Raw genomic sequence first — 13810 nt, forward strand, 5'->3', positions numbered from 1 at the left:
GTATTGATAATGTATTTTTATATAATTAAAAAAAAAACATATTTTTCATTAAACCCAAAAAAACTAAAAAAATGGCCAAATCTGAAATAGGCTGTGACTTCCGGTCCAATTCTGTGTGCCTAGGCAACGTTTTTGCTCCTTGAGCCTTCCTCAGGTCCAATGGCAGACAGTCACAGCACACCAGGTTCGCGATGTTCGATGTTCGCACTGCGGTGAACCAACTTGAATTGAGCTAAACTGAGTGCACATCCTTATATAACCTCTGCTCATCATTGTATTTACTTTTCTTTTTACACTACTAACATTTAGTGTTTCAATGTAGAAATTAACCCCATAATGGGCAAAAGTTTTGTCATGTCCAATAAATCAATGTATAGCCAACAGAAAGATGTCCTAACTTGACATATCATTGTTTTTATTATAACACTTGATATATCGTCGCTTCCTATTTTCACTCCTCCCCAGGATCCGCGAGGCCGCCAAGATCCACAAGCTGGTGGAGCAGGAGCTGGCACACGCTGTCAACGCCAGCGCCACGGTGCTGACCAAGGCCAAGCTGTCCAGCCCTGAGGTAGGGGCACCAGGTGTAGGCAGATGGGTCCAGACGGGACTACAGACGGCCCGCCGTTGGACCCACTCAATGCACATTTGAACGTGAGATGTGCGGGGACGCTGTTACGTGTCAACCCCGAACCATCCCAGAGTGCATTAATGCGAAGTACCCGTGATACAGCTTTTACAGCGCTTTTACAGTGTGTTGTGTGAATTTCATACCATTTTTGTACCATATTCTGATGTACGCGGATAAAGTGAGCGCAGGGCTCGACGAATGTTACAGGACTACTTTACTGTCGTCCAGAGAACATGTGGCCTGACATGTCATGGATTTAAAAAGAAAAAAAGTGCGCCACAACTCTGCTTTTGATGTAGCACTAACCCCAAATGTTTGACTTTAATTCCCAAAAATACATGTTTTGTAGGTTTTGGATAAATCACTCAAACAAGTGTTGTTAATTTTCAGTTTTGGAGTCGCAGCACAGCCGTGGAAATTGTCAACAGCAGCAAAGTTCTCCAGGCAGAGACAACCATGCTTCTGGATGGAAAACATCTGGTAACCTCTCTCGCCACTAGCTGCTGCCACTTTTTGGCCATCTGATCTCTCGCGCACCCTTCTTCTCATCCTCCTCAGTCCGAGTTCCCTGAGGAAGATGGGCTCCGCTTCACCCTGAACAGCCTGAGTGCTGAGCTCCACAAACTGGATGACATCCACCGGATCTGTCCACTCACGCACTGTGCCGAGGAGGTAAGGATTGCGAAACACCCTGGCGTGCGTGCTTGTGTGCGTTGTGCCACGTGTGATTGTGTGTGCATCCAGGGGTTGGCACGTCCCAGTAGTAAAAGCAGCATAAAGCTTAAGATCATGTCAAGGTGAAGAGGGAGAAGGAAAAGCTCCACAAGCAAAAGTTAAACCGCTCGCTCTCAGGTCGGAACAGCCGATAAAACACACCCAAAGTCATCTTGCAGACAAATTGGAATTTGGACTGTTGTTTTGAGCAGGCTACTTTTCTTCCCTCTAGCGGCCCGGTGAGGTATAATTTGCAGCTGCATTGCCAGCTGCTTGAAGCTGCTTTCACACAGCATTTCTTTCCCCCCCTTTCCATATTGTCCACCAATTTATTCTCCTATCCTTTTTGAGAGCCTCACCCACCGAAATAGCCTTTGTCCTGAGAACATGCGTGCTTGCACACTGCCGATGTATGTTGCAACATTAACATAATTAGATGTCAGCGTGCCAGCTCCGAGTGTTTTCAACACAAAGTAGCATGTGTAGTGAGTTTATTTTTATTTTTTTAAATGAATACCTCTCTGACATTTTCAATCCAAAAAGTATTTTATAAATGATAATTGGTCCTAAAGTTGTGGCCAGTTGTTAAAGATGTACCATTTTTAGAAGAACTTTTGGAAATCATTTTTGTGCGCACGTGTATATAGTGTATATATTGCGGGCATCGGGCCAAAATCTTCCATGTCCAAATTTAGTCCGTCCATCCATCCATTTTCAACACCGCTTATCCCGGTAAAGGTCGCGGGGCGCTGCGTCGGAGCCTTTCCCAGCTGACTTTGGGAGAAAGGCGGACTACACCCTGAACTGGTCGCCAGTCAGTCGCAGGGCACATATAGACAGGGACAACCATTCGCACTCACATTCACACCATCACTTAGTGGGAACTGAACCTACGCTGCCCGCACCAAAGTCAGGCGAGTGCACCACTACACCAGTGACTTAACCTGTTCAATTGAATATTTTTTCACCTATTGATACTGTTGTTCAGTCCCCGTGGGACTGTTATTCTTACAAATAACTCAGCGTTGTAAATTGCTTGCTCTTTGATGATGCAGTGTTAATAAAAACGTAGTTATTTTGTTTTCCTGAAAAGTGATGGTTTTGTACATGCAAGTATTCCACCCAACGCCAATGATATCCAACCTATAGGACACAGCGTGGTTTTTGTACGAGCTCGTATTTGGAGTTTGTAATCGTTTGCGGTCGTGCCGCTTTAGGAACACGGGATGTCAAGTGTACGACTCCTGAAGCAGAATCGCCAGGCAACCGACGATCTTTTCCGGCCCCTAACCTTGACCGCCGCGAGTGAGGAGATGCCGTCCTCTTATCTGCCTGCACCCGCTGTCCTGACTGCGGCGTAGGCGGCAAGGATTAGCTGTTTTGCGTTTCCTTACTGTGCTTTTTTTTTTCGAAGCGGTGTCACTCGCATTGCTCCTCCACTGGCCTGCTGTGCTCATGAAAGAGCCTATAATTATGTCATTTTGTCATAAACAGTCTCTACACGTTGCTTGTATGCAGCGGACTACAGCCATCTTTTAGAAACAACACGATGGAAACCGCCTTCAGACTGAAATGAGACTTTTCGTGGACACCTTGTTTCTACGCCACGCAACCTTCAATGACACCAGAAGCCGATGTGCAGAAATCTTGGACGTTGAACAGAAAAGAAAAACATTGAATGTATTTGTGTGTCGAGCTGTTAATAATCCATCCATTTTCTGAGCCGCTTCTCCTCACTAGGGTCGCGGGCGTGCCGGAGCCTATCCCAGCCGTCATCGGGCAGGAGGCGGGGTACACCCTGAACCGGTTGCCAGCCAATCGCAGGGCACATACAAACTAACAACCATTCGCACGCAGAGTCACACCTACGGGCAATTTAGAGTCTTCAATTAACCTAGTATGCATGTTTTGGGGATGTGGGAGGAAACCGGAGTGCTCGGAGAAAATCCACGCAGGCACGGGGAGAACATGCAAACTCCACACAGGCAGGGCCGGGGATTGAATCCGGGTCCTCAGAACTGTGAGGCTGACGTTCTAACCAGTCGTCCACTGTGCCGCTGCTGTTAATAATACTACTGATAATAATACTGATAATGATCTGCACATGCAAGGTGCTCAAGTGGTTTTGACTTTGTTTGGCTTGTTGTGACCTCAACTAAAGAGGTCATGGAGGTGGTTCATGATCAGCTGACTCTAGATGTAATGCATCAATTTGAATGTTTGCTTTGCCAGTTGTTCCCAATTGTTCTTATTGTCTTGCTCTCGTGGGTTGGCTGTCCAATCCCCCACCACCCACAGGTCCATCCCCCCGTGCGTTCATAAACACGATTGGATCCATCAAGAAATCAAGTTGGCCAAATGGACAAATTCGTCGTTTGCATAAGCATGTTTAGTCTAAGCTGATGCTTGCTGTGAGGGGCATACTAAATGATAGCGCGTGCAGGAACATGCTCGTTTCCGCTCACGGTCGAGCATCGCCAAGCTCCACTGTCGTCGGGTGCAGTTTCTGCATCCAGTGTGCGCTGCTGCCTTTTTGCCTTCAAGGCTTTTGTGGTGTTGTGCCAAGTAGAGCGACACACTCCAACGGTGTGTGCAATGTGGCGTTCATTTAAAGTTTACTGTGTCTGGGCTCGCACTTTACAGACTTCTTGATGTAGGGAAATGCGCGTGTACACACGTTTACGTCAAATTAGGTGAAGAATATGCATTTTTATTTGTGATGAACTATTAAATATGTAATGTAAAAATGCACGCCCATCGATGTGATCCATGGCTGTGGCGTTCCTGCTCCTGTGTCCACTGATGCGCCGGGCCAACGTGTTACCATGGTAACCCCGTTATCCATTTGAAGCTTAAAGCTAAAGCTTAAGTAGACTCATGAATCACTTATTGATGAAAATAAAATGTTTGTCTACAATGTGTAACTTTTTGAAATTGTATCATCAACTTGTTCTGAACATGTGATTGCAATGTGTATATTGGTTTTAAAAAGAAAGCTCATGTATATTTAATTTTATCAATGGTTGTTTGAATGTAATTTAATGGGGTTAACAATGATTCCGCAATGCGGGGTGCTTGCACGAGTGTGTGCGTGTTGCCAGTTGTTCCGTCATATAACAAAGATAAGCTTTGGAAATTAAAATGACTTGATGGTGTGATAAATGTGCGACTGCTGCTGCTTCCAACGTGTCTGACTTAAAAGTAAGTTTTATTAATACCTGCGTGTCAGTTTGTTCGGTTTGTATGAAAACGTTTGCCGCAGCTTCTCCCTACATACATTGTGACCAACAAAGCTGACACAATATGAAGTTGTCATTTCTCTTAATTGTTGATTAATTAAATGTTTAGAGTGAGGAGCTATAAAGGTGTTCTGTCATAAACTGACTTTGACTCTTTTCCCAACACAACTCTGCTTTCAGATGGACTATTGCATGACAGGCGTGCGTTTCAAATGCCTCAGTGTGTTCTGTATGTTGTTTGTGAATCCATCCAGTAAGGAATAAACCGTATTGGAAAACGCAGTGATTGTTGCAGAGCATTGTGAAAATAAAGTAAAAAATACCTCCACTTCTAAATAGAAAAGTAATGCACTTATACCCAAATTGTGGCCTCATGAGAATCAATGCAGACTAATTAAACAACTATGTAAAAATTTTACTACATTTATGGCAAAAGCTGCAGAATCCAAACTTTTTGGGGAATATTTGTTTTCTAAATGTCTTTGAAAATATAACATTTGAACGAAAAACTTCCATTGTGTGTCGTGACCCTGAACCATTCAGTTATTTCAAAAATAAAAACTGTGATGCAAATGAAACATCATTGACAACCTTTCCTCCGAGTACTAGTACGAGTACAGCAGACTTAGGCATCACGTGAATGACTTCAATCAAGCGAGAAATGAGAAATGTACAGTTCTCGGACATAATTAGGACTTGGTCATCTGATTGGTCGCATATTGCGCCAAAAGGTACGCAAACTAAGCTGATTGGTTAATGCAGTAAATCTATTTCCGGTTTGGATCGCTTAAACGCCTGAGGCGAGTGGCGTGACTTCCTCTTTGTTCCTGTCAAGGTGAGGGTGCTGTTTCACGCTCTCTAGCAATGAATGTTGTTTTTGCTGTAACTTGACTTATTTGAGCGCGTTTTTTACATGTTTGACTCGGGCACCCACCCGGAATCTGATAGTGTCTTGTGAGTGATTTTAGATGCGTTAGTTGGTGCTTACACAGCTCAGTGTATCTGCGGGGTCGCCATTTTGTGGCGCAAAGTTTGAGCTTTACTTAACGACCAAATGCATAATAGGCTTCCTGACGTCACTGGTTTGGCATTTTACACATTGCCCGAGCGGTGCGAATGCGTTTGGAGTTTTTTTTTATCGGTGTTGTAACGCACAATTGCCGTCGTCCTGTGGCGGGACTGTCGCTTAAATGTGACGTCACTGCGGCAGCGTTTCTGCTCCGCGGTCGCCATTGTTTAGTAAACTTTGAGCTTTATTCGACGCCCAAATGTATAATTGGCGTCGCTGGCTTGGCATTTTAAACTTCGCGTGAGTGGTGCGAAGGAGTTTCCAATATTTAAGCGGTGTTGTAATGCACAATTGTCTTCGTCCTCATGGCGGGAGTGTCGCTTGAATATGACCTCGACACTGCTGCTCCGCGGTCGCCATTTTGAGTAAAGTTTGAACTTTACTCGACGCCCAAATGAATAATTGACTCTGTGGCGTCGCTGGCTTGTGATGTGAAGCATTTTTGAGTGTTAGTGTGGTGTTTTAGCGGTGTTATGCACAATTGTCTTCGTCCTCATGGCGGAAGCGTCGCTTGAATGTGACGTCACTGCAGCTTCTCCGCGGTCGCCATTTTGAGCAAAGTTCGATCCTTACTCGACGCCCAAATAAATAATTGACCTGGTCGCGTCGTTGGCTTGGCGTTTTACACTTTGCGGCGCTGTGAAGCCTTTGAGTGTTTTAGCTGTGTTGGAATGACCAATTTCCGTCGTCCTCGTGGCGGGAGTGTCGCTTGAATATGACGCCGCCGCCGCTGTAGCGCGTGGCTGTTTTGTTGAGCAAAGTTTGAGCTTTACTCGACGCCCCAATGAATTGACTCGGCGGCGTCGCTGGCTTGTGGTGTGAAGCATTTTCTAGTGTTGGCGTGGTGTTTTAGCGGCGTTATGCATAATTGTCTTCGTCCTCATGGCGGAAGTGTCGCTTGAATGTGACTTCACCGCGGTCGCCATTTTGAGTAAAGTTTGAACTGTCGTATGTTTACTGTCTTAAATTCTTTTTTTTAAATTCCCAATGAATTGTATAGTCTTATGTAATTTATTATTTTAGATGTACTATATTAATAGGTAGGGTTAGGAGAGGGGAACCGAGCTCTCCCGGACACAGGGACGTAATCCCCCTTCCAGGATCGGGAGGGGGGTGCACGGTCCTTCTCCGTCCTCCAGTTCCCGGTGACGCGCCTGTTGGCGTCGTCGTCCATAGTGGACTTGGGTCCACTGCCCATTCCACATCTTTGTTTTTAATTTGTGAATATTTCTTTTATCCAGTAATTATTTATTTATTGTGGTGGATTCGCCTTTGCTATGTAAATAATAACGGTTGTTTTCAATTATGCTATTTATTAGGTTAGATCTGTATTGATAATACAGATCTTTTTACAACACTAACATTTTGTGTTTCAATTTAGAAATTAACCCCATAATAGCCAAATGTTTTGCAATGTCCCTAAAAATCACTGTATATCCAACCAAATGATGTGCTAATTTGAAATAACATTGTTTTTATTATAACACTTGATTATTAATTAGGTTCAATAGTATTGTTTTTATATATTTTTTAGTTGTTGTAGTTTATTAGTTCAGTTTTTTAGCTTTTAATGCCATTTAACTTATATGAACTGTGGTTTAACTGTTAACTCTTTTGACCCTTATTAATGACTTTATTATTGACTTTTTTTTATACTTTTTTTATATATTTTTAAAATACTTTTTTAATATTTTTATTTAATAGACTTTATTTTATAGACTTTTTATTTTATAGACTTCTTTTTTTATCTTTTTCAATAGACTTTTTTAATAGCTTTTTTATTTATAGGCTTTCTTTTAATAGGGTTAGGGTTAGGGGAATGAAACCGATCCCTCCCTCTCCCGGTGTTGGGGCGATAATCCCCACCCCGGGATCGGGAAGGAAGTGCACGGTCCATCCCCCCGCGCCCATACCCGTCCTCCCGCCGCCCCTGTTGCTGACGGTCCGTCCGGCCACGTCCTCCATAGCGGACCGTAGTCCACTGGCCATCCCAACCCATGTTTTGTTACTTAGGTTGTAATTATTTATTTAATTAATTTATTTGTATTTTTTAATTCTGAGTTCGCCTTGGTTATATAATTAATGAATTCGCCTTGGTTATATAAGTAATGAATTGTTTGATTTGTTTTGTATTTATTAGCCAAGGTATCAATTTGTAATGTATTTTTATAATAATCAACCAAAAAACAATTGAAAAAAACCAAAAACAAAAAAACAACCAAAAAAAACCCCCCAAGAATTGTATCCCCGTGTGCCTGGACGACGGTTCGGCTCTTGTGAGCCTTCTTCAGGTCCCTGGCACAAAGATTCCCCAAGCGCAGCTCTTTGTGTTGTCACTCCGGTGGTCAAATGCAAACTGAGGCTCTTCGTGTGCGCTGGCTTTTATATACTCCCTCATTTGCATAAACGTTTTCTCCCAACAATGAACCGAATTTATTTTTCACCATTACCCTTAACCCTATAATCCCCCAATGAAATGTAGTTCTAATGAGTTTTCCCATTGTAAAACTGCACATATAATGCATTATAACTATATTAATTATTATTAAATGGTTTTTAATCTTCATACCACCTTTGATATTTTTAACTTTTAATCTGAAGTTTGTTGAATGTATTGGTGTTTTAATTGTTTTATATGTGTAGTTGAAGTGTTTTAATGGTTTTTATCTGTTTTACTTAATGATATATTTAATTAATTATTTATTTATTTCTATGCTAGGGTTAGGGTTGCGAAGACAACTAGAGTTAGAGGGTTAGGGTTAGGGTTAGGAAAGGAGGGCTGAACCCTTCCTCTCCGAGGGTGAAAGGTCTCTTTCCGACCCCCGGAAAGAAAAGGTTAGGGTTAGGGTTAGGGTTAGGGTTAGGGTTAGGGTTAGTGGGTTAGGGTTTAGGGTTAGGGTTAGGGTTAGGGTTAGGGTTAGGGTTAGGGTTAGGGTTAGGGGAATGAAACCGATCCCTCCCTCTCCCGGTGTTGGGGCGATAATCCCCACCCCGGGATCGGGAAGGAAGTGCACGGTCCATCCCCCCGCGCCCATACCCGTCCTCCCGCCGCCCCTGTTGCTGACGGTCCGTCCGGCCACGTCCTCCATAGCGGACCGTAGTCCACTGGCCATCCCAACCCATGTTTTGTTACTTAGGTTGTAATTATTTATTTATTTATTTATTTATTTGTATTTTTTAATTATGAGTTCGCCTTGGTTATATAAGTAAAGAATTCGCCTTGGTTATATAAGTAATGAATTGTTTGATTTGTTTTGTATTTATTAGCCAAGGTATCAATTTGTAATGTATTTTTATAATAATCAACCAAAAAACCAAAAAACAATTGAAAAAACCAAAACAAAAAAAACAACCAAAAAAAACCCCCCAAGAATTGTATCCCCGTGTGCCTGGACGACGTTTCGGCTCTTGTGAGCCTTCTTCAGGTCCCTGGCACACAGATTCCCCAAGCGCAGCTCTTTGTGTTGTCACTCCGGTGGTCAAATGCAAACTGAGGCTCTTCGTGTGCGCTGGCTTTTATATCCCTCATTTGCATAACTTTTTCTCCCAACAATGAACCGAATTTATTTTTCACCATTACCCTTAACCCTATAATCCCCCAATGAAATGTAGTTCTCATGAGTTTTGCCATTGTAAAACTGCACATATAATGCATTATAACTATATTAATTATTATTAAATGGATTTTAATCTTCATACCACCTTTGATATTTTTAACTTTTAATCTGAAGTTTATTGAATGTATTGGTGTTTTAATTGTTTTATATGTGTAGTTTAAGTGTTTTAATGGTTTTTATCTCTGTTTTACTCAATGATATATTTAATTAATTATTTCTTTATTTCTATGCTAGGGTTAGGGTTAGGGTTAGGGTTACGAAGACAATTAGAGTTAGAATTAAAAGGTGAAGATGACGGCTAAGGTTAGAGTTAGTGGATAGGGTTGGTTAGTAAAGTACGAGTCTGTTTTATCCAATTATATCTTTATTTATTTATTTCTATACTAGGGTTAGGGTTAGGGTTAGGGTTAGGGTTGCGAAGACAGCTAGAGTTAGAGTTTAAATGTGAAGATGACGGCTAGGGTTAGAGTTAGTGGATAGGGTTAGTAAAGTATAAGTCTGTTTCATCCAATGATATCTTTTATTTATTTATTTATTTATATGCTAGGGTTAGGGTTAGGGTTAGGGTTGCGAAGACAGCTATAGTTAGAGTTAAAAGATGAAGATGACGACTATGGTTAGAGTTAGTGGGTAGGGTTAGTAGAGTACCAATCAGAAGACAGCTAGGGTTAGTTAATTAGAATTCAGTAACATCTAGGGTTAGGGTTAGTGAGTGGGGTTGGTAGGGTAGAGATCAGAAGACCACTAGGGTTAGGGTTAGCTGTGAGAATAGAGTGTGGTTAAGATTAGGGTTAGGATTAGATATGGGAATAGTGTGGTTAGGGTTAGGGCATATTGCCAATAATTCGGTCAACCCAAAATCTAACCCCCCCTTTTTTTTCCTAACCAAATCTCTCCTTTTTCATTCCAGATTCAACCCCCCCGGGAATTTGGTCCCCAGTTTGTAAATCCAGCGCCGTTCTCCTGTTTTCCGTTCCCTGTCTGTCCAATTCACATTTCGCTGTAAACCACAAATTTTCATAGCCGTCAGTCCATGTTTTATAAAATGCTGGACTATGAGCGTGTTTAATTCCTTCCCATTTTTAATGTTATATCGATGTTGAGTGATGCGTGTTATTAAAGAATTTTTTGTTTCCCCAACATATTGTTTGCCACATTTTTCACAATAAATCATGTAAACACAATTTATTGAGTTGGGCGTGAAATCCTGTTCTATTTTAGTTATATTTTTGTCTGTGGCATTTCTGACCAATTGCATTTTTGCAAAGTGTTTACTTAATGGCTGTGGTCTTACTTTCCTCAACGAAGACAATTTCGCCCGAACTAGTAAGTCTGACAAATTCTTATTTCGCCTGAATGCAGAAATCACTCTTGTCTTTGGCATCCATTTTACCGTTCCCAATAATTTCTCAAAATTTTGTTTTAATTTTCCATGTAATGTTTTTGATGCCGTAAAATATGTTGTAATTAGTGGAATGAAGTTTTCTGTGGTCTTCTCTTTTTTCTTTAGGAAATTTTTTAAGCAGTGTCTCAAGAAAGTCCTTCCATATCCACGTTTTCGCAAAGAAATAAATAAAATTTTCACTGCCTCAAAGAAGTGTTTCTTTTGTGTACAAATCCGATGGAAGCGGAGAATTTGTGACTTCATAATCCCTCTGAACGTGTGTGCTGGATGGAAACTCGACCTATGCACCAACGCGTGTGTATCCGTGATTTTAAAGTGAACTTTGATATCTAATTTGAAATCTCGATGAAATTTTGGTCCTTTAAACACTGTGGTATCTAAAAAATCTATGGAATGATGATTTGTTTCTGTTTTCAGTCGAATGGAGGGATCATGCGAATTTAGTGTTTTCACAAATAGGTCAAATTCCTTTTCAGTGCCAATCCATATTCCGAATATATCATCTAAGTACCGTAAATAACATGCTGGTTTTTGTTTACATTTTGTCAATACTTCATCCTCCCAATTGGCCATAAATATATTTGCGTAGGCAGGGGCAAACTTTTTGCCCATGGCTGTGCCTTTAATTTGTAGGTAATATTCCTCATTAAACACAAAATCATTTCTTGTGAGATTGATCGCCAATAATTCTAACAGTTCACTGTCCGGTCGTTTCGGATCTGGGTACTTATCGAAAATCTTTTTTACCGCTTGCATTCCAGTCTCAGTTGGGATATTTGTATACAAACTCTCCACATCCATTGAGAAAAAGAAAAATTCAGTCTCAACCCGTATCGTTTTAACCATCTCTAGAAACTGATAGGTGTCCCGGACATAAGACGGATGCTTAGTAGACAGCGGGTTCATGAAAAAATCCAAAAACTCCGCCGTAGCATACGTATCGCTACCGCAGTCCGACACAATGGGCCTGCCCGGAGGGACCTCGAACGGCACCGTCCATTTTTCGGGGTCCTTGTGGATTTTCGGGAGTACATAAAATCTGCGTTCCCGAGGTTCTGTATTTCCAATTAAATATTGTTGTTGTTTGCCCGTTATGAATTTCTTCTTTTTTAATCTTTTTACAATTTCCACAATCATCGGAATAGTATCCCAGAATATTGGTTTCTGTAATTTTTGATAGTACGTTTTATCATTTAGCTGCCTTGTCACTTCCATGATGTATTGGTCCCTGCTCATGACGACAACTGCCGACCCTTTGTCTGCAGGCTTGATGACAATCTGCTTGGCATGCATGAGATCCCGCAGTGCTTTGACTTCATCCACTGATAAATTGTATTTCTCTTTTTGTGGTATGTAGTACTTTTTAAATGTTTCCAAATCTTCTTCTATCAACCGTATAATTTCCTCAGGCAAACCGCTCTTCGGAGGCACCCAGGTCGAAGGGCCGACAAAGGGGAGCGGTTCCCTCCTACCTGAGTTCCCAAAATAGGCGGCCAATTTAACTTTGCGGTGAAAATTTTGTAGATCAAACTGGAATTGCATCTTTTGATTCTTATCTAGGTCTAGAGATGGTACAAACGACAATCCTTTGCTCAGCAGGGTATGTTGTGGTTTGGTCAACTTGAAGTTTTTTGCAAGCACCACCACCTCTTGGGCCACCAAGGATTTCGATCCCTTGACCCCCTCCTCCTTATGCGGGCTCAGAGGGCGGTCAAGTTTAAACAGCTGGTCCAATGAGCCAACATTTCAGCCCCTGTTTCCCGAGTCCAGTGAATATCGTCCGCTTGCACTTCAAAGCGGCTCTCCGGTAGCACTGGCAGATGACCCATATTTTTCAAAATATGGTCATTGAGTATCCCCAGGTTCTCCTTTTCCTCCGCTGGGAGGTTGTCGGAAAAATTGATCAGCGGGACCCAAATCTCCGCGTAGGGAAATTTTCTTTTGGCTGCCCTAATGGCCCCCTGTAGGTTCTTGATTGTCGTCTCCCTGGACTTGTTGACCCTACTATTGATCCCAAACGAGAGAACCAGTTTCTCGACCACAAAGTCCTCCGGAGCCTTCATCTTTTCAAGCAACGCTTGTCCGTGCCGAAAATGGCTGCCCGGAAAGCTATCTATTTGCAAGTTTTTGTTGAAATAGGCTGGGATCATACTGAGATTTGAATCCCCTATGATCAACCACTTTTTCCTCGCCACCAAATCCCAATCAGTCAGCTTCCTTTGAGTGTTATCGTGCCTGATAACACTGTACCGCCTGGGTTCCGGGTCGGTGAAGCGGTCCGGGGAGTCTTGAAAGACCTCTTCGTTGTTCTTTTCCCCGTGGACCTGGTCCTGGTCCGAGGAATCCAAAAAGAACTCCCCATCGTCTTCCTCGTTATGGACCTGTATCTGTTCCGGTCCCAGAACCACCCTGGCTCCTCCCCCTTCATCCGACTGTGGCTCTTCCAAAAATTGCTCCCGTTCAATGTGAGAAGAGGATTGGGCCGGAGATTCCAGGGCCTCAATTTCCTCCGGATCCTCTGCTTGAGGTCTCCGCAACTCCTCTTCCGCATTGACTTCGGTTAAGACAACCCCTCTGGTGCGTCTGTCAAGGCGTGGGGTTTCCATCTGCTCCTCCGTTTGAGGCAGCTGTATAGAGACCGGCGGTTTCGCTGTCACCACCTTGGGTCTCATTTGGAAGCGCTGAATCTCCCTGCGCTCCCGTGGAGCCTCCAGGATAGTCAAGGGTGGATTCTCCTCCACCCGCGCCCTGGTGGCCGTAGCAGGTCGATCTGGCAGTAGCGCCCTGGTGGTCGGAGCCGGTGGATCCGGCGGCACCGCCCTTTTCAGCGTGGGGCGGGCCCTACTTCTCCCAGAATCCCACAGGTCAACCACTAATGCCTCTGCATGGTCAATGACATCCTGACCAATCCAAAAAAGATTCCTTTTGGCCCATCTGGCCGCGACCTCAAAGGCCGCCTCCCAGTCAGAGGTGAGGAGATCTTCCAGGTCTTCCATCAGCTCTTCCAGCACTTCCTCATAGTGCTGGGCCAACACCTGGCACGTGGTATGCCCCCAGTTTTTCGCATTCCCCACTATGAACTCGAGGGTGCGCCCCTTAGGAAGGGCTGGCTTGATCATATTTGACAGCATGCCG

General features: G+C 43.0%; 1 long non-coding RNA gene across 1 annotated transcript; it reads left to right on the forward strand.

Annotated features, from left to right (window-relative positions):
* Window positions 1-485: 485 nt before the first annotated feature.
* Window positions 486-2649, forward strand: LOC133398178 (uncharacterized). The gene is made up of 4 exons (XR_009767764.1): window positions 486-571; window positions 1022-1111; window positions 1190-1303; window positions 2563-2649. It is a non-coding gene; the product is annotated as an uncharacterized LOC133398178 (long non-coding RNA).
* Window positions 2650-13810: the final 11161 nt, after the last annotated feature.

The sequence above is a fragment of the Phycodurus eques genome, unplaced genomic scaffold (assembly GCF_024500275.1).
Source record: "Phycodurus eques isolate BA_2022a unplaced genomic scaffold, UOR_Pequ_1.1 contig_25, whole genome shotgun sequence".
Lineage (NCBI taxonomy): Eukaryota > Metazoa > Chordata > Actinopteri > Syngnathiformes > Syngnathidae > Phycodurus > Phycodurus eques.